The 19,804-nt window shown below is 40.2% G+C and overlaps 1 protein-coding gene across 8 annotated transcripts in view; it reads left to right on the top strand.

The window, feature by feature from the left end:
• Nucleotides 1–19,804, top strand: part of LOC115803651 (sal-like protein 2) — a 900,219-nt gene that overhangs the window by 801,720 nt on the left and 78,695 nt on the right. The gene's annotated exons all lie outside the window — the stretch shown is intronic.

The raw sequence follows: 19,804 nt of genomic DNA, 5'->3' as shown, positions 1-19,804 counted from the left end.
TTTAGGCAGCCTCTCTGCTAATGGGTGGGATTGTGTTCCTGTCTTGCTAGTTGTTTGCCATAGGATGTCCAGCACTGTAGCTTGCTGGTCGTTGAGTGAAGCTGGGTGCTAGTGTTGAGATGGAGATCTCTTGGGAGATTTTCGCCGTTTGATATTATGTGGAGCTGGGAGGTCTCTTGTGGACCAGTGTCCTGAAGTTGACTCTCCCACCTCAGAGGCACAGAACTGACTCCTGGCTGTAGCACCAAGAGCTTTTCATCCACACGGCTCAGAATAAAAGGGAGAAAAAGTAGAAAGAAATAATTAGTAGAAGTAGAAAGAAAGAAAGAAATAAGGGAGGGAGGGAGGAAGGAGAGAAGGAAGTAAAACAGAAAGAAAGATGATAAAGTATAATAAAATAAAATAAGATAAAATATAATAAAGTTATTAAAATTAAAATAATTATTAAGAGAAAAAAAAATTTTAAAAAAACGGACGGATAGAACCCTAGGGCAAATGGTGAAAGCAAAGCTATACAGACAAAATCTCACACAGAAGCATACACATACACACTCTCAAAAAGAGGAAAAGGGGAAAAAATCATAAATCTTCCTCTCATATTCCACCTCCTTAATTTGGGATGATTCGTTGTCTATTCATGTATTCCACAGATGCAGGGTATATCAAGTTGATTGTGGAGCTTTAATCCGCTGCTTCTGAGGCTTCTGGGAGAGATTTCCCTTTCTCTTCTTTGTTCTCACAGCTCCCAGGGGCTCAGCTTTGGATTTGGCCCCGCCTCTGCGTGTAGGTAGCTGTAGGGCGTCTGTTCTTCGCTCAGACAGGACGGGGTTAAAGGAGCCGCTGATTCGGGGGCTCTGGCTCACTCAGGCGGGGCGGAGGGAGGGGCACGGAGGGCGGGGCGAGCCTGCGGCGGCAGAAGCCGGCATGACGTTGCACCAGCCTGAGGCGTGCAGTGCGTCCTTCCAGGGGAGTCGTCCGTAGATCCCGGGACCCTGGCAAAGGCGGACTGCACAGGCTCCCCGGAAGGGGGGTGTGGAGAGTGACCTGTGCTCGCACACAGGCTTCTTGGTGGCGGCGGCAACAGCGGCCTTAGCGTCTCCTGCCCGTCTCTGGGTTCCGCGCTTTTAGCCGCGGCTCGCGCCCGTCTCTGGAGCTCCTTTAAGCAGCGCTCTTAATCCCCTCTCCTCGCGCACCAGGAAACAAAGAGGGAAGAAAAAGTCTCTTGCCTCTTCGGCAGGTCCAGACTTTTCCCTGGACTCCCTCCCGGCTAGCCATGGCGCACTAACTCCCTGCGGGCTGTGTTCTCGCCACCAGCCCCAGTCCTCTCCCGGCGCTCCAACCGAAGCCCGAGTCTCAACTCCCAGTCCCGCCCGCGCCGGCAGGTGAGCAGACAAGCCTCTCGGCCTGGTGAGTGCCGGTCGGCCCTGACCCTATGTGCGGGAATCTCTCCGCTTTGCCCTCGGCCCCCCTGTTGCTGTGCTCTCCTCCGTGGCTCCGAAGCTTTCCCCCTCCGCCACCCGCAGTCTCCGCCCGCGAAGGGTCTTCCCAGTGTGTGGAAACGTTTCCTCCTTCACCGCTCCCTCCCACTGGTGCAGGTCCCGTCCCTATCCTTTTGTCTCTGTTTATTCTTTTTTCTTTTGCCCTACCCATGTATGTGGGGGGTTTCTTGCCTTTTGGGAGGTCTGAGGTCTTCTGCCAGCGTTCAGTAGGTGTTCTGTAGGAGTTGTTCCACGTGTAGATGTATTTCTGGTGTATCTGTGGGGAGGAAGGTGATCTCCGCGTCTTACTCTTCCGCCATCTTCCCGGAAGCCCCACTCCATTGGGTTTTGTCATTGAACATGTGTTGATGTTGCAGAGTTGACCACCATTTGTATAAGCTCTCCTCAGACTTGTCCGAAGAGCACACTCTACCCCCATTAGCTACAACCCAGAAAAAGAACATCAACCCTCAGACGCACTGCTTTGATGTCACTTCATCCCTCACACACTCAGGGACTAGAAAAGAATAAGCTGCATAGAATTTATTGCACTAACAGTGTAGGTAAGGGGTTTGTTGTTCTTTGACGTCTTCTTTGAAAATCTGATAATTTCTCAGTGAGCTAAAAGTCATTAAACTAACTTGTATCCATTTTCTCATCCTTTGATTTATTCTAGTCACACTTAGCAAACTCTGACTCTTACAAATCATATTTAAAAGGCTGTGTTTCTCTGTTTCTGAATGTGTGTCTCAGAAAGAACGTGAAAAAGATAACTGCAGGATTAATGCAGGAGCTCTTTGTAGGATAGACTCTAAAAGAACCCAGAAGCTGAATGTGTGATGTGTAATGAAACCAAGGAGATGATTTACAGTTGCGATTTTTATGAAATTTGTTTGTAATTTTTAAAAACATTTTTAATTTGAAATAATTATAGATTCATGGAAGTTTCCAAAAATGTACAGGGAGGCTCTGTGTACTCTTCACCCTGTGTCCTCCAGGGGTCTCTAAACCAGGAAATTGACATTAGTAAAACACACAGGGCTTATTAGATTTCCACAGTTCACATGCAGCCATTTGTGTGTGTGTGTGAAGTTCTAAGCAATTTTACACATGTACAGATTCATGCATTCATGTATATCACATGTATAGCTTCACTGCCACAATCAAGATGCACAGCTGTTTCATAACCGCAAGGCTTCCTCATGCCACCCCTTTGTAGCCACACCCACCCCTTCCCTAGTCATTAACCCCTGACAATCACTAACCTGCTCTTCATCCCTACGATTTTGTTATTTTTAATAATGTTATATAAATGGAATTATATAGAAGTAAGCATTGAGATTTTTTTCACTCAGAATGAGTAGTAAAACATGAGATTTGTCCAGGTAATAGTGTGTATCCAACCTGTTTGTTTCCTTTTATTTCTGAGTAGTATTCCATGGTAGGGACGTCCCACAGTTTGTTTAACCAGTCATCTACTAAGGGAAATCAGGTTTCCATATTTTGGCTGCTATGAATAAAGCTGTTATGAATATTCAGGTACAGATTTTTATGTAAATAAAGTGTTCTATTTATCTAGGATAAGTGTCCAAGTCTGCATTGCATGTTTAGTTTTATAAGAAATTGCCAGGCCATTTTCCAGAGTGCCTGTATCATTCCATATTCCCATCAGCAGTTTATGAGTGATCCAGTTTTCCCCACGTTTGCCAGAATTAGGTGTTGTCACTATTTTTTATTTTAGCCCCACTGATAGTTGTATAGTGATATTTCATTGTGGTTTTAATTTGCGTTTCTCTGATGGCTAATGATGTTGACCGTCTTTTCATGTGCTGATTTGCAATCTGTATATCCTCTTTGGTGAAATATCAATCTGAGTCTCTCACCCGTCTTTCTAATTGGTTGTTCATTTTCTATACCATTTAGCTTTTAGAGTTCTTTATATATTCTAGATATAAGTACTATGTCAGATACATGGTTTGTAAATATTTACCCCCAGTCTGTAGCTTATCTTTTCATATTCTTAACAGGGTCTTTTGTAGAGGAAAAGTTTTTAAATTTGATTCAGTTAGGGATGTGTGTGTATGTGTGTGTGTGTGTGTGTGTGTATCATCCTTTTCGTGTCAAATCTAAGATTTACTTAGCCCCAGGCCTGAAGATTTTCTTTCAAGTTTCATAGTTTATATTTTACATTTAAGTCTATGATCCATTTTGAGTTGATTTTTATAATGTATATTTTTAAGAAGATCTTTTTTAGAAAAGAGGAATCTGTCATCATCTTTGTCTTAAGCTTTACCTATTTGCTGTTATCAAGTAACTAGTTCAAAGCAACATAACCAAAATGTAGCTTGAGCACTTCTCATAGAAGACTGAAAAAAACTTTTATGCTGTGAGCCTGTGAGCTTCCCTTTTTATACTTACTGTGATTTCTCTAAATTTAAAGTAAAGTTAAAACTATAGTCCAAACCCAAACCCTTCTCAACATATCAGCCTCTGAAATCATCTATCATGTATTACAGGGCAATGTTTTCTAGTATAGATTTGGAAAATGGTTACATCTATCTTATGATCAAGGATAACTGTAATCTTTCCTAAAATTCACATTCTTTTAAACTTTAAAATTCTGTGAGGAAAAAAATGCCTATTAATATTTAAGTCATCAAAGTGAACTAAAGTGAGAGTCTCTTCCTTGTCTGTAACTTCTTTCCTATAATTGAGCATGTGTTTCTTGAAAAAGAGAATATTCTCTACAAATTGTCACAAGATAGAGAATTCCCTCTTTCTCTTATTACTTTCTGCTAAAATTACATGCTTCCATCTACCGTTTTTCACAGTCACCATTCCAAGGTCAAATAGCTCATTTCCCCAAGGATGTAGTGATTCTTCTTTCTACTGTGCCAGAGGCAGAGTCCTGATTTTTGCTCTCATAGGAGAACTTTTAAAATACCCATATTACAATTGAGGATAATACTTCCTAAAAGTTTTCTTAAGGGTTGAGAATCCAGGAACTTAAAAGGATTCTTGATTGAAATAATTCAACCCTTGGAACCAGAATCAGGAAGTTAGAAAAACAGACAAGACATTTTTCTTGTCTCAGGCTAGGACTCCCAATGGTAGGAATATCTACCCCCAAACTAGGTCACTAGACTGGAAATTAAAAATATACAAAGAAGCAGAACAAGTGATGGCAATGGTAAAGATAAATAGAAACAGATAGTTTAACACCACCCAATTGTACTCATGGGCAACATCTAGTGTATGGAGAACACCTATTATAAAAACGTCATTTCCTTTGAGCCCTAGGAATTAGGATGGAAAGGAAAAGTATTGGGACTCAAAGAGAACTAAGTTAACTGTGATTTTCTTTCGGCCTGGACCACTCCCCCACTCTCTGCCCACTACCACCCTTAGCTTTATAGGACTCATATCTCTAGCCACAGGAAATAAATATTTGAGGCTGAAATTCTAAGATAAAAGCTCTAGAGAAGAAAGCAGAAAAGAGGTAATACAGGAATACGTCATCACCAGGTGAAACCGGAAGACTCACCGATAAGAGGGACTTCCAAGTCCACAAGAAAATGAATTACATATACATCTTCCTATAGACTCACTCAGGTGATGAAGATGGCTCTGTCTACGCCAACAAGAGGGAGACCATCTAATTGCAAACCTGAAAATAGTACCATATGACGAAAATCTGTACAAACAGAAAGGGGATTTATGGTACATGGAAATAGAAGTATTCTTATGGTGATGAGAATTGGACGAATACAAGAACTAATTGATACACAATTATCTAACAGCATGCAAAGGGTAGAAGCTCTGTGTCTGTTGATATTATCAATTAATTCATTCTTCAGTTAGCCAATATTTAATGTGCAACCACTACATGCCATGTGCTGTGTAATGTACAATACATACATGTTTCCTGACCGTATGGAACTCACAGTTATAGGCATAACAGGTATTTTAGAAGTCTATACATAAGTAGTAGATGTAGATTATAAAAACATATTAATTGCAACATTTCCTTTTGTCTTGGACTTGGAAGAGAGCCTTCAGTACATGAGAACCCATGGAGAGAGTCCACAATACATGCTTGGGTACACTTCCAAAACATATATGAAGTGCATTTGTTCAACTTTCCTTAGCCTATTATGCAGAATAATGATATATGAGAAAACTGATAATTCACTGAAGAGTTAGAGCAAACAGAAGTGAAGCTGTGATGGTGTGTCTTCCTCAGTCTTCCTGAAGCCAAGTTAGAGGAGTTTCAGAAGATTGGCTCAGAGAGTTTGAAATGAATCCCCTGCAGTTTGGAGGATTCAGAGGCTCACACTAGGCGGCAATGACAATTTCTCTCACTTTACTGTACTTATGGCCAGAATGCTGATTACTCTGTTATTTTTATCTCTGTGTATATGTGACAGAAAGGTGGCTCATACTTGTTAAATTGAGTGAGAAGCTAGAGAAAGTAGATGATGAGGTATGACACAGAGTCATGTAGACATGAGTAAAATGTCAGAGAGAGAGAGAATAACACAAAGAGAGGACACAGTCTAGAGCTAAACCTTGCAGACGTGCAATAGTTAATGACTGGAAGGGAGATGAAGGTGTGTGCAGGAGTGAGAGAGGAAACAGCCCAAGAAGTAGGTACAAACCTCAGAGAGTGTTTTGTCAGAGAAGAAGCTGTTTCTCTAAGAAAGAGAGAAACTTTCTCTAAGGAAGAGAGGATTTGAAGCAAGAGTAAACGGCCACAACTCATGTGTCTAAAGTTTCTGAGAGGTCAGCAATAATGAGGTTTGGAAATTTCGGTTGATTTACAACACCAAGGTTATTAGCACTCTTTGAGGGCTTAGCTGGTGGAGGAATTAAAGCCAGATATATGTATACCCTTTAATCCAGAAATTCTAATATATATGCCGAATAGCAGTGTGTAAATATGTTCACCAAAGAACGTGTATAAGAATATTCATGGGCTTCCCTGGTGGCGCAGTGGTTGAGAGTCCGCCTGCCGATGCAGCGGACACGGGTTCGTGCCCTGGTCCGGGAAGATCCCACGTGCCACGGAGCGGCTGGGCCCGTGAGCCATGGCCGCTGAGCCTGCGCGTCCGGAGCGTGTGCTCTGTAAGGGGAGAGGCCACAACAGTGAGAGGCCCGCATACCGCCAAAAAAAAAGAATATTCATAATACCACTATTGATAACAGCCAAAGGCAGGAAAAATCCAAAGAACCAGTTAAGCAGGTAGCTAAATAAATTCTGGTATGTTCATACAGCAATGAGAATAAACAAACTAAACTGTATACAACATGGATGACTCTTAGAAATCTGATATTAAGAAAAGAATCCAGATGAAAAAAATCCAAACTATACTATTTTAGTTGTATAATGTTCAAAAATGGGCAAAACCGATCTATCTATGGGACTGTGGTTTCCTTGGAAGGCTGGTAGTGACCAGAAGGGGATAAAACAGGGCTTCTGAAGAGCAAAACTACAAGCAAGAAAGAGCAGCAGACCCAGCTTCAGTGTCTGGGAGCTCATGAATTGTTCAAATGAAGCTTCACAAAGTCCCTTTTTTAACACCAGGACCGACTTGGGGTTCAGTATGACAAGCATCAACTATAGCAACACAGGTTGCAACAGGGAAGTCATCGAGGTTTGGGGTCTTTCAGCTTTTTCTAATCACGTACAAGAGATCCAACATTAGTTGACTGCCATTTTCCAATCAGATATATCCCATGTCCATAACTTCTGGTTTATTTGCAATGAATAATCTAGAAATACCCTGGATGTCCTGCTAAGGTCATTCTGGATAAGAAGTTAGTACGGAACAACTCCTAAAAACTCCTCTTTACTTTTCAAGTATAAATGAGATTACTGTGTCCACAAAGAGGTCAGCTCAGGAAACCCCAAAGGCCTCAGGTGACCTCAGAGGAAGCAGAAAACAAGTTACAGGCACACTGTTAATGCATTCCTTCCCAGATGGCATTTATTTATTTATTGGCAAAATAATCTGATGGAGATATTAGAAAAATTAGAGTCATGTGACAATCAAGAAACTTTAAAAAGGCGATTATGATTAGACAGCTCATTGATTAAGGAGACAGGATATGATTTGGGGGATGTTAGGGATCAAGTAGAGACTAGTGACCGTGATTTTACAACGGCTCCAGTTTGAGCTGGTATGCATGTTATCCAAAACATTTTAGAAGATTTCTCAGACTTTAAAAGTACAAATAGATTGAAATAATTGTTAAACAAGACAGGTCATTGATTATTTTCGGTCTGGTGTTTTTAAAAATTTTTGCTACCTTTTGGGAATCCTCCTCTGAGTACCTCTCGCCAATACCGCTTCCTGCACCAGATTCTAAGATACATTTTTCCTGCTTCAAATCTTTGATTTATTCCCTTGTAAACTACTTACATCTATTTTCTTCATTAAAAGTTGTCTCTGAAAAGTATTTTCTGGAAAATTGTTCTGTATTGGGATCATTGTTTTTTGTATAGTAGGGATACAAAATCCTTACACAAGGAAGAATATCTTTCGTTTTGGAATTCCAGATGAAAACATATCCACCAGGTTAATATCACCACACAACAGCACAGAGACATTACTCTTTCAGATGTTATATTACAGCCACTCTGAACATATGTGGTACAGAATTGTCTGAAATTGAGGCCATCTGGAGTCATTAGGAGCTAAACAGTAAAGCAAAGCCTTGATGTAAGAGAATTTTCTGTAACAGGCAAAATATGAGTGTTTAGTAGTTGTAGAGTGAAAATGTGCTATACTGCAGGGTCACAGAAATGATCAGGGAGCCCATACCAGAAAGACTAAAGGTAAATTCCTATTCACCTCCTGGGAATTGTCAAGGAAATCATCAAATACCTGTGTGTTCACTCCAGCATTATTTGTTACTGTGAGTAAAACAATCTAAAAAGCTAGTAAGACGGAATTTGCCAAAAAAGTATTATAAAATCATACATTGGGGGCTTCCCTGGTGGCGCAGTGGTTGACAATCTGCCTGCTAATGCAGGGGACACGGGTTCGAGCCCTGGTCTGGGAGGATCCCACATGCCGCGGAGCAACTAGGCCCGTGAGCCACAACTACTGAGCCTGCGCGTCTGGAGCCTGTGCTCCGCAACAGGAGAGGCCGTGATAGTGAGAGGCCCGTGCACCACGATGAAGAGTGGCCCTCGCTTGCCACAACTAGAGAAAGCCCTCGCACAGAAACAAAGACCCAACACGGCAAAAATAAATTAATTAATAAACTCCTACCCCCAACATCTTCTTAAAGAAAAAAATCATACATTGGAATATCGCCATTAGAATGTGTGATTTTAATCTGTAAATAATGCCGTGCAAATAATAATTTCACAATATACTGTTGGGTAAAAACGCAGAATGGAAAACATCCTATAAGATGTGATGCTGTAGCAGAGTTTTTCCTGACTAGTAGAAATTTTGAGTTGTTCTGTTTTGTTTTTAGTATTACTTCTTTGGATATTCTATTTTATCTGCATTAAACTTGCATATAGAGAATGTGATCAGGTAATGGGGCTGTTTCTGAGCAAACTGAAGCGCTTCATTCCTCCTTGGTGTCAAGACTTGTGGTGACATTTATTCTGTGTACATCATTCCAAGTCATTCATGGCACAGCATGAGACAATGAGACAGGGAGAGTCCAAGAAGTGCCATTTAACAGATACTTCAGATCTAACATAATGACAAGACTTAGTCAGCAATGCATAAATATTTGTGCAGTGAACCTAAAAGTCTTAACAATTCAGGTGCAGATTTGGCCAAATATTACTGAATTTTTTTAAACCAAATCACTTGCTTTAATATAATCACCATAAAAAAGTTTTAAATTTTTTTTGGCAAATGATCTACTTCACGATGAAGAATTGAAGATAAAGATGCTTTTGATGAATGACACTTTTAGATATGTTCTCTGAGCCAGAGAGATAGCGTTTTCCTTAGAGTGAGGTTTCCACTTGTAACTCCCCTGCCCCGCTGCCACGGCCCCTGCCTTCTCCTGTCCTTACCGAGAATCTCACTAAGGTTTTCATAGCTGGGGGACACCTCACGTTGAGATCTGAGGTTTCTGTGGGGTTCCCACAGGGACCTGCATCACTGTGGTCTCTCAGAGCACAGAAATACACCGCTGAGTCCCCAAGCTGCAAGGCTGTGATGGTAAGGCTGATGGAACTGGCCGTTTTCTGGAAGTTCAAAAACTACCGACCCTCTGTTGTATTCACTCATTGTAAGACTCCTGATGAATAAGGAAAATCATTTCCCCACTTGGTGTTTGTTTGTACCAGAATAAATAATAACTGTAACTACTAGCTTCATATACACAATCCAAGGTTACATCCTCCTTCTCCAGCATAGAAATTTCTGGCTGGTCTTTTTTTTTTCAATTGTTTTTTTTTTTTTTTTTAAGAAGAAGTTGGGGGTAGGAGTTTAGCAATTAATTTATTTATTTTTGCTGTGTTGGGTCTTAGTTTCTGTGCGAGGGCTTTCTCTAGTTGTGGCAAGCAGGCACCACTCTTCATCGCGGTGTGCGGGCCTCTCACTATCGCGGCCTCTCTTGTTGCGGGGCACAGGCTCCAGATGCACAGGCTCAGTAGTTGTGGCTCACGGGCCTAGTTGCTCCGCGGCCTGTGGGATCCTCCCAGACCAGGGCTCGAACCCATGTCCCATGTATTAGCAGGCAGATTCTCAACCACTGCACCACCAGGGAAGCCCCTGGCTGGTCTTGAGTTACTTTCTGGGCTGTGATGGATCCTGGAGAGAAGAAAAAAATTTATGTATATAATATATATGGAAAGAGACAGGCAGAGAGACAGACAGAAAGAATTTGGCTGATTCTCCTGGTGGAACCCCAAGGGCTGCAAGAGACAAACATAGGACTAAGACTTCAAATTCCTGGACCCGTTACTCAACTCTCCTACACACCAGCAGACAATAATAACCTGCCCTACCCCCAAACATGGGAGCTGAGTGGAGCTGAGTCTGTTTGTGGCCATCCTTACCAAGCCGGATGGAGGCTATGAAAGCTCTCAGCAGGCCAGGGAACCCCATGTTGGAAGCTCTTCCTCTGAGTGAAATGTGCTGTGTTCTGTCTCAAATTCAGGTCTAAATGCCTGCCCTGTGCCTGACAGGGCACGTGCACAGGTACTGAAGTGTGAGATGCTTCTGCACCAGAACAGAAAATGTAACTTGCTGCTATCAGTTTGCCTATGGCACATCATGGCTTGTTGACATGGTTGGTGAATCTAACCTGCCTATTTAGACTTTATTGTGATTAAGTTGACAATAATTATATCAGTGCTGCAGCCATTGGCCATATTCAGCTAATGCATCTAGGATAGACAAAAGTTTTATAACTAATACAATTTGTTATGATTATGGTGACTTCTGAGAACAAATAGTCATCCATATTTTTGTATGGCTTTTTTTTTCTTTTTTTTTTGGCCTGCAGCCAAACTCTACAGTGAAATAAGCTCACAGATTCTTCTTCCAGACAGGAAGGTCAAACTATTTACCCTCAGTCATCATAACTTTTCTTCCTTCACTCCAAGGCATTGGTTCCTGGGGAAATTTACATTGGATAAAATTCCTTGTCTGCTTAATGCTATCACAGCAAGTTTCCTGGTGGACAAAATTTGTCCAGCTGTATGTGTCTAATGCCAATCAATAGTCAGTCTGTGTTAGAAACACCTTGCTTTCAAGTATCCCATCCTATAGTCAAAATGAATGCAAAATCACCAGACCATGCATTCCTAGTTCCTTATATCAAAAATGTAGCCATTCAAAAATCACAAATGCCTTTTCATCCCACTGCTGCAGCAGCTCTGGCTCGTTTCACTGAGAGCAGCGCCTCAACAGCGTTACGTCTCAGCCGCGTGAAAATTTGTGTATGATTTGCTTGGCATCCCTGTGCTGATCTATGATTGTGATTCAGCTGATGCAGCTTTTAGTCATCTATTCCTTTTCTCTTCCCTAAATGGATATATTAATATCGTGACATCTAACGTCCATCTTACATTAAGAGAAAATAGATGTTTTTGAAAGTCAGTCTAGAGAAGGGAGGAGTCTTTCTGGCTGAACAGGGACACTTCTGGGGATCAGAGCTTGGGTCTTCTTTAAGACTGACATCCACCCTATTCTCCCTGAAGAACAAGTCCCAACCTCCTGGGTTTCTAGGAATTAGATCTGACCTTGATTTATTTTCCTGAAAAGCTCTAAATAAACACAACACTGCCCAAGGAGAGAATATACCTCTTCCTCCCAAGGCTGCTCACTTCGCCCTCCTGCTCCCCTTGGGTTTGTGTTCAGCTCCCCCTGCAGCCCCTCTCACCGTGTCACTCAGAGCACAGTAGTACACAGCCGAGTCTGATGCTTGCATTGAGGGTTTCTGCAGGTGGAAGGAGCTGTCACTCGTAACAAGAGTGGCCTGAAAACCTTGATGCTCTGCCCTCTGGCTTGCTTTCGAGCCCTTCAGGAGGAGTTGCGGAGCTTTGTTGAGATACTGGACGTACCAGAAAAGATAGGGATTTGAACCAGAGGTCTGGTAAGTGCAGTGCAGGGTCGTAGGCGCCCCCTCTGAGACAGTCACTGGGCCTTTGCTCCCTAGGATACACCAAATCTAATGGGGCTAGTTTGCAGCTGAATATTATAGAAACTCCTCACTTAGAAACTGAGAGCCCCTTTCTGCACAGCAACAGTAATGTCTTGTGGCTACAAAGTAAACAAGTCAAACCAGCACCTGAATAAGAAGAGGAACCACATTTGTAGGAAACCCCGCCCTCTGGTGGGCATGCTGAACATTGCACCACAGCTATATCTGCTTGTGGCATAAGCAAAGGAGAATGGGACAGGAGTCAGAAGAGAGCTCTAAACACGAGCATGCTTAGGGAAATACTCAGTTGTTGCTTCCATCATTTTCTGCATGGTACAAGTATCTCTAGCTACCCAAATAATCCCAGGCAGGATTTTTAACTGGAATAGTCAGAGGTCTCTTCCTTGCATATGTCTCCATGACTCCCATGGGTAAGAGAGGGATTCATCTGCCTAGAAAGTGCTCCCTAATCTCCCCAAATCCTTTGCCTGAATTACTATTCATCCCCAAGACTCATTCAGCATGCCACAGAGGAAAGATTACCTAAGGAAGGTCTCAAGTAATGTATGGTTGGTTGAAAAGGTTTTTATCCTATTCATCATGAAATGACATATTTGTAAAATACAATAAAAACAAATTACTGTAACTTCTTCACTGATAAAGGTAGAGTTGACCTTCCTTCCAACTGGAAAACTGGACAAACTATATGAAACAACTTTTGGACATTGGACTACAGGTAGCACAGAGATAAGGAAAACAGATGAGGTGAGCGCGAACATTGCCCAGCTTACTTCATGGAGGCAGCTTCTCGGCACCAGTGCAGGAGGAATTTACCAAAAATAGCCCAGCTGTCTCACTGTGAGATTGAGACTGAATAGGAGATTGGGGATCTTGAAGCACCTAGAATTTGTGGACCAGTGTATCAGAGAGGAGGGACGTGTACTAACAGAGAGAGAGAGAGAGATAATGACAGGGGGTCACTGTGAATCCTGTGCGCAGTACTAATCTGCAACGAGAGAGAGAAAACTCATCGAGTTTGGTGAACCACCCTGAAGGGCCTCCTTTGGGCCCATGAACCATACTTAGATAACAGCAGCCTTACACCTTTAGCCTTATGAGGGATAGGTGACCTTACTTAGGTGTCTTGGTTCTTGAAACACCTTTTATTTTATTTTTTATACAGCAGGTTCTTATTAGGTATCTATTTTATACATATTAGTATATATATGTCAGTCTCAATCTCCCAATTCCTCCAAACACCACCCTCTCCCACCCCGCTTTGCCCCCTTGGTGTCCATATATTTGTTCTCTACATCGTGTCTCTATTCCTGCCTTGGAAGCCGGTTCATCTGTACCATTTTTCTAGATCCCACATATATGCTTTAATATATGATATTTGTTTTTCTCTTTCTGACTTACTTCACTCTGTATGACAGTCTCTAGGTCCATACACGTCTCTACAAATGACCCAATTTCGTTCCTCTTTATGGCTGAGTAATATTCCATTGTATATATGTGCCACATCTTCTTTATCCATTCGTCTGTCAATGGGCATTTAGGTTGCTTCCATGACCTGGCTTTTGTAAACAGTATTGCAATGAACATTGGGGTACATGTGTATTTTTGAATTTTGGTTTTCTTTGGGTATATGCCCAGCAGTGAGATTGCTGGGTCGTATGGTAGTTCTACTTTTAGTTTTTAAGGAACCTCCATACTGTTCTCCATGGTGGCTGTATCAATCTACATTCCGACCAACAGTACAAGAGGGTTCCGTTTTCTCCACACCCTGTCCAGAATTTGTTGTTGTAGATTTTCTGATAATGCCCATTCTAACCAGTGTGAGGTGATACCTCATTGTAGTTTTGATTTGCATTTCTCTAATAATTAGTGATGTTGAGCAGCCTTTCATGTGCTCCCTGGCCATCTGCATGTCTTCTTTTTAGAAATGACTATTTAGGTCTTCTGCCCATTTTTGGATTGGGTTGCTTGTTTTTTTAATATTGAGCTACATGAGCTGTTTATATATTTTTTAAACTAATCCTTTGTCCGTTGATTCATTTGCAAATATTTTCTCCCATTCTGAGGGTTGTCTTTTCATCTTGTTTATAGTTTCCTTTGCTGTGTAAAAGCTTTTAAGTTTCATTAGGTTCCATTTGTTTATTTTTGTTTTTATTTCCATTACTCTAGGAGGTAAGTCAAAAAAGATCTTGCTGTTGTTTATGTCAAAGAGTGTTCTTCCTATGTTTTCCTCTAAGAGTTTTATATTGTCTGGTCTTATATTTAGGTCTTTAATCCATTTTGAGTTCATTTTTTTGTATGGTGTTAGGGAGTGTTCTAATTTCATTCTTTTACATGTAGCTGTCCAGTTTTCCCGGCACCACTTATTGAAGAGACTGTCTTTTCTCCAATGTATATCTTAGCCTCCTTTGTCATAGATTAGTTGACCATAGATGCATGGGTTTATCTCTGGGCTTTCTATCCTGTTCCATTGATCTATATTTCTGTTTTTGTGCTACTACCATACTGTCTTGATTACTGTAGCTTCGTAGTATAGTCTGAAGTAAGGGAGCCTGATTCCTCCAGCACCATTTTTCTTTCTCAAGATTGCTTTGGCTATTCAGGGTCTTCTGTGTTTCTATACAAATTGTGAAAGTTTTTGTTCTAGTTCTGTGAAAAATGCCATTGGTAGTTCGATAGGGATTGCACTGAATGTGTAGATTCGGTGCAATTCCTATCAAGCTTTGGGTAGTATAGTCATTTTCACAATATTGATTTTTCCAATCCAAGAACATGGGATATATCTCCATCTGTTTGTGTCATCACTGATTTTTTCATCAGTATCTTATAGTTTTCTGAGTACAGGTCTTTTGTCTCCTTAGGTAGGTTTGTTCCTAAGTGTTTTATTCTTTTTGATGTGATGTTAAATGGGATTGTTTCCTTAATATCTCTTTCTGATCTTTTGCTGTTAATGTGTAGGAATGCAAGACATTTCTATGCAATAATTTTGTATCCTGCAACTAAACCAAATTCACTGATGAGCTCCAGTAGTTTTCTGGTGACATCTTTAAGATTATCTATGTATAGTAGCATGTCATCTGCAAACAGTGACAGATTTACTTCTTCTTTTCCAATTTGGATTCCTTTTATTTCTTTTTCTTCTCTGATCTCAGTGGCTAGGACTTCCAAAACTATGTTGAATAAAAGTAGCCAGAGTGGATATCCTTGTTTTGTTCCTGATCTTAGAGGAAATGCTTTCAGTTTTTCACCATTGAGAGTGATGTTTGCTGTGGGTTTGTCGTATATGGCCTTTATGATGTTGAGGTATTTTCCCTCTGTACCCACTTTCTGGAGAGTTTTTATCATAAATTAGTGTTGAATTTTGTCAAAAGCTTTTTCTGCATCTATTGAGATGATCATATGGTTTTTATTCTTCAATTTATTAATATGGTGTATCACACTGATTGATTTGTGTATATTGAAGAATACTTGCATCCCTGGGATAAATCCCACTTGATCACGGTGTATGATCCTTTTAATGTATTGTTGGATTCTGTTTGCTAGTATTTTGTTGATGATTTTTGCATCTATATTCATCAGTGATATTGGTCTGTAATTTTCATTTTTGTAGTATCTCTGTCTGGTTTTGGTATCAGCGTGATGGTGGCCTTGTAGAATGAGTTTTGGAGTGTTCCTTCCTCTGCAATTTTTTGGAAGAGTTTGAGAAGGATGGGTGTTAGCTCTTCTCTAAATGTTTGATAGAATTCACCTGTGAAGCCATCTGGTCCTGGACTTTTGTTTCTTGGAAGATTTTTAATCACAGTTTCAATTTCATTATTTGTGATTGGTCTGTTTATATTTTCTGTTTCTTCCTGGTTGAGTCTTATGATGCCTTGTATTTCTTATGATGCCTTGTATTTCTGTCTCTTATGATGCCTTGTATTTCTGGGGTGTCCATTGTAACTTCTCCTTTTTCATTTCTAATTTTATTGATTTGAGTCCTCTCGCTCTTTTTCTTGATGAGTCTGGCTAAATGTTTATCAATTTTGTTTATCTTCTCAAAGATCCAGCTTTTAGTTTTATTGATCTTTGCTACTTTTTTCTTTGTTTCTCTTTCATTTATTTCCTCTCTGATCTTTATTATTTCATTCCTTCTACCAACGTTGGGTTTTGTTTGTTCTTTCTCTAGTTCCTTTAGGTGTAAGGTTAGACTGTTTATTTGAGGTGTTTCTTGTTTCTTGAGATAGGATTGTATTGCTATAAACTTCCCTCTTAGAACTGTGTTTGCTTCATCCCATAGGTTTTGGATCATTGTGTTTTCATTGTCATTTGTTCCTAGGTATTTTTTCAATTCTTCTTTGATTTCTGCAGTGATCTCTTGCTTATTTAGTAACATATTGTTTAACCTCCATGTTTTTGTGTTTTTTTACGTTTTATTCCCTGTAATTTATTTCTCATCTCATAGCATTGTGGTCGGAAAAGATGCTTGATATAATTTTAATTTTCTTAAATTTACTGAGGCTTGATTTGTGACCCAAGATGTGGTCTGTCCTGGAGAATGTTCCGTGTGCACTTGAGGAGAAAGTGTAATCTGCTGTTTTTGGATGGAATGTCCTGTAAATATCAATTAAATCAACCTGGTCTGTTGTGTCATTTAAAGCTTGTGTTTCCTTCTTAGTTTTCTGTCTGGATGATCTGTCTATTGCTGTAAGTGAGGTGTTACAGTCCCCCACTATTATTGTGTTACTGTCGATTTCCTCTTTTATAGCTGTTAGCATTTGCCTTATGTATTGAGGTGCTCCTATTTCGGGTGCATATATATTTATAATTGTTATATCTTCTTCTTGGATTGATCCCTTGATCGTTATGTAGTGTCTTTTCTTGTCTCTTATAATATTCTTTATTCTGAAGTCTATTTATCTGATATGAGTATTGCTACTCCAACTTTCTTTTGATTTCCATTTGCATGGAATATGTTTTTTCATCCCCTCACTTTCAGTCTGTATGTATCTCTAGGTCTGAAGTGGGTCTCTTGTAGACAGCATATGTATGGGTCTTGTTTGTGTATCCATTCAGCGAGCCTGTGTCTTTTGGTTGGGGCATTTAACCCATTCACATTTAAGGTAATTATGGATATGTATGTTCCTATTACCATTTTTTTAATTGTTGTGGGTTTGTTTTTGTAGGGTTTTCTTCTCTTTGTTTCCCACTTAGAGAAGTTCCTTTAGCATTTGTTTTAGAGCTGGATTGGTGGTGCTGAGTTCTCTTAGCTTTTGCTTGTCTGTAAAACTCTTGATTTCTCCATCAAATCTGAATGAGATCTTTGCTGGATAGAGTAATCCTAGTTGTAGGTTCTTCCCTTTCATTACTTGGAGTATATTGTGCCACTCCCTTCTGGCTTATAGAGTTTCTGCTGAGAAGTCAGCTGTTAACCTTACAGGAGTTCTCTTGTATGATATTTGTTGTTTTTCCCTTGTGTGCTTTTCATAATTTTCCTTTGTCTTTAATTTTTGTCTCTTTGATTACTATGTGTCTCAGTGTGTTTCTCCTTGGGTTTATCGTGCCTGGGACTCTCTGTGCTTCCTGGACTTGAGTGGCTATTTCCTTTCCCATGTTAGGGAAGTTTTCGACTATGTTCTCTTCAAATATTTTCTTGGCTCCTTTCTCTCTCTCTTCTCCTTCTGGGACCACTATAATGCGAATGTTGGTGAGTTTAATGTTGTCCCAGAGGTCTCTTAGGCTGTCTTTATTTCTTTTCATTCTTCTTTTGTTTTTCTGTTCCATGGCAGTGAATTCCACCATTCTGTCTTCCAAGTCACTTATCCATTCTCCTGCCTCAGTTATTCTGCTATCGATTCCTTCTAGTGTATTTTTCATTTCAGTTATTGTATTTTTCAACTCTGTTTGCTTGTTCTTGAATTCTCCTCGGTGTTTATTCTTTAATTCTTCTAGGTCTTTGTTAAACATTGCTTGCATCTGCTCAGTCTTTGCCACCATTCTTTATCTAAGGTCCTGGATCACTATCATTATTCTGAATTCTTTTTCTGGAATGTTGTCTATCTCCACTTCATTTAGTTGTTTTGAAACACCTTCTTTTCACTTCTTGTCACATTCTTGTTTCAATTCAAGTAAGTAATTTTTTAAGAAAGTAGAGTTTAGATACTTAATAGTATTAGCCAGACTCTCTTCATTCCAGAGGCACGTGTGTGGTATTTACCTGTCTCCTGTTTATTTGTATTATTAGGGATTCAGGAATCTCAATGTAAAGAACTGTTTGCTCAATGTCGGTCAGCTTGTTTGTCTAGTTTGTTGTGCAGTTATTTGTGTTAGTGAAGTGAACACAGCAGAAGATTTGACAGGGTCATTTCATAGCTTATTCTTTCCCTAGGATTGGGTTTACTTTATGCAAAGTATGACTGTATTTATAGCAAGAAGTCAAAGCATTGTTACTTGCTCACATCAACCATTTTAAGGCATGGGGACTTTGTTTCTGCAGACAGCTGTGATGTTGCCTTACACAGGCTGTCAAGGCAGTGCTGTCAATCTAGTAACAATGGCTATGACTAAGTCAGTTGAACACAAGAATCGTCTTCTTCAAATGATACATATTCACCTACATAGATTTTCTCACCAGTTAAAATGATCTATTTTTTTAGCTCTTACTAAAATTAGGGTCTTGAGTAGAGTTATCCTGCTGGCAAGACTCTCTGGCTCAGCAGACCACCTAGGTACTCTTATATTGTTCTGAGTGTTCAGGAATCCCTAGGCTCAAGCATTGATTCTGGAAATTTACAGAGTTGTCTACAATGTGTAAACCAAAACCAGACACGATTCCTATCTCAAATTGCTTTCAGTTGAGTGAGGAGCAGGTAAGTAAAACAAATCGTATGCCCTGCCTGTACTTCCACTAGCCTGGACCCAGCCATGTGGAATGAGGGCTTAGACTGGAAGTAGAGAGCTGATGCAGTTATCACCAGGGGAATAAAACCTGCTTGAATACTTTATTTCCTCTATTTAGATTTATTTTTGTTCTTTTATCTCCCTCTCCATTTCTTTGGCCTGTTTATCCTGCTGTTTAACTCCCAGTGCTCAGGTGTCCAACACCCAGTGTGCAGGACTCCAGAATGTTAGGGAAGAAGGCAGTGTTTACCTTCAGGTGGGTGTCCAGACATCTACCCTGTTAGGTGAGGATAGTGACTACATCCTCCAGTACCAATAAAACTATTATAACTGTTAAATTCTCCATTATGCAGTATGCAGAAAGCAAACAGCATGGCTGGCTGAGAAGCAGCAGGAGGTTTTGTTTGGAGTTACATAAAAGTTGACAGAACTATTCCTCTAGTTTCTTGATCCTTTGGTTGAATCGTCAAGAAAATCTTGGCTCATGTGTTATGCAAGACAAATTGCCCTACAAGATCCCTGTATAGCACAGGGAACGATACTCAATATCTTGTAATAACCTATAATGGAAAAGAATCTGAAAAAGAATAGATACGTATGTATAACTGAATCACTTTGCTGTACACCTGAAACTAACACAACACTGTAAATCAACTATACTTCAGTAAAAATTTTTTAAATGTTTAAACAATATTCTTAACACTTTTATCCATTTAAAGAACTGAGATGCTTTTATTTGTAAAGTGCCGTTATTCCATTTGTCTTTCATTTGATAAAAATAACATAAAGAACACAAAGGCCTC

The sequence above is a fragment of the Delphinapterus leucas genome, chromosome 2 (genome assembly GCF_059928025.1).
Source record: "Delphinapterus leucas isolate spDelLeu-1000000601 "Yukka" chromosome 2, BTC_Dleu_Yukka2, whole genome shotgun sequence".
Lineage (NCBI taxonomy): Eukaryota > Metazoa > Chordata > Mammalia > Artiodactyla > Monodontidae > Delphinapterus > Delphinapterus leucas.
This window is presented reverse-complemented; position numbering and strand designations above follow the sequence as displayed.